Raw genomic sequence first — 1860 nt, 5'->3', positions numbered from 1 at the left:
TACTAAATCGGCGTGAACATATGAAATGCGGCAGATTGGACAAAAAAAGATAATACTCTTTCTCATTCTTTCTGCCATTCCAACAGAATTTAAAAAAGGGCTTTGTTAGAAATGCTGCAGCCTCCATCACATTCAAATAGCATCAATACGTGTCTGAACACAAACGTCCTTTATACAATATTCACCGCTGATGGAAGTGCAATATCCACTTTGTTGCAAATGTAAATAGGAATGTTTAATTTATTTGAATGTGTAACTACGCCATACTATTTGTCAGGTATTGAAACACGGAACAGAGGGGTGAGTTTCAAATGCAGCTTTATTGTTGCAGACGTCGAGAGGAAAGTAGGTTGTAAGACACGGGGTGAATGGAGAATCTTAGCTGAAAGGCGAGGAGTCCTGCTTGCTCTGTGACGGATGAAGACGCCGATGGAGGTGGTGAACAGCTGATGATGACGCATGGAGTTTCAGGAAGCTCAGGAGGGTATCTGGGAAGACACGGAAGTGAGCTCGAAGAGTCTGTAGTCATGGAATGACGAGATCAGACAACGGGTGAGTGATGCATGTTGGGTTATAAAGGAGTGCTGGTGATTAGGCTCAGGTGAAGGTGATTAGTAGTCAGGTGACCGGGTGATTGAATGAGAGGGAGGAGAATGGAATTGAGTGGGAGGCGATGTTGAACGGGATGAGGGTGGAATCCTGACAGTACCCCCTCCTCCCGAGGCGGCTCTTGACGCCTGCGAAGGATGTTGTCGGCGACGAGGTCTACCCCGACCTCTGGGTGCAGGACGATCCGGATGTTCCTCGTGAAACAGAGAGAGGAGCGTCGGATCTAGGACGTCATCACGAAGTACCCAGCATCGTTCCTCAGGTCCGTAATCCTCCCAGTCGATGAGGTACTCCAGTCGGGGACCTCGCCGCCGAGAGTCCAAGATGGTCCGGATCCCATAGATGGGTTCATCCTCCACAGGCACCGGAGGAGGAGGTACATCCACCGAGGGGTCATCTGAGGGACAAGGGGAGACCGGTTCAATGAAGGGTTTTAACAGCGAAACATGAAATGAGGGAGATATACGATACTGTCGGGGTAGCTTGAGTCTGTAGGTGACTTCGTTCAACTGCCTCTCGATGGGGAATGGTCCAATGAACCGAGGATTCAGCTTACGACAGGACAGTCTGAGTCGAATATTTCTAGTAGAAAGCCAAACCTTCTGTCCTGGTTGATAAATAGGAGTTTTTAGTCTTCGACGGTCAGCTTGTGTTTTGTGCCTTCTGACTGCCTGTTGGAGTTGAACGTGAGCCGAGTCCCATACCCCCTCGCTCTGATGGAACCAGAAGTTGACAGCTGGAACCTCCGAGGGCTCACCCGACCAGGGGAAGAGAGGTGGCTGGTATCCTAGTATGCATTGAAATGGGGTGAGCCCGGTGGTGGACTGTCGCAGGGAATTTTGGGCATATTCCGCCCAGGGGAGGTATTGGTTCCAGCTGTCCTGGTACTGGTGGCAGTAGGTCCGCAGATATCGACCAATCTCTTGGATCTTGCGTTCAGTTTGGCCATTAGTCTGTGGATGGTATCCTGATGAAAGGCTGACAGTTACCCCGAGGAGCCGGAAGAAGGCACGCCAGACTCTGGAGATGAACTGGGGTCCCCTGTCCGAGACTATGTCTTCTGGAATTCCGAAGTTCCGGAAGACATTATGGAAGAGGGCTTCTGCGGTCACGAGTGCAGTAGGGAGGCCAGCTAGCGGGATTAACTTGCAGCCCTTTGAGAAACGATCCACCACTACTAGTACACACGTGAAACCATCAGAAGGAGGAAGGTCGGTCATGAAGTCGATTCCGATGTGGGACCATGGACGA

General features: G+C 50.5%; 1 long non-coding RNA gene across 1 annotated transcript; it reads right to left on the bottom strand.

Moving 5' to 3' along the window:
* Positions 1–301: 301 nt before the first annotated feature.
* LOC144383810 (uncharacterized) lies at positions 302–849 on the bottom strand. Its single transcript, XR_013451286.1, has 2 exons — positions 710–849; positions 302–488 (listed from the first exon to the last, which is right to left on the bottom strand). It is a non-coding gene; the product is annotated as an uncharacterized LOC144383810 (long non-coding RNA).
* Between the last annotated feature and the right edge of the window lie 1011 nt (positions 850–1860).

The sequence above is a fragment of the Gasterosteus aculeatus genome, chromosome 2 (assembly GCF_964276395.1).
Source record: "Gasterosteus aculeatus chromosome 2, fGasAcu3.hap1.1, whole genome shotgun sequence".
NCBI lineage: Eukaryota > Metazoa > Chordata > Actinopteri > Perciformes > Gasterosteidae > Gasterosteus > Gasterosteus aculeatus.
This window is presented reverse-complemented; position numbering and strand designations above follow the sequence as displayed.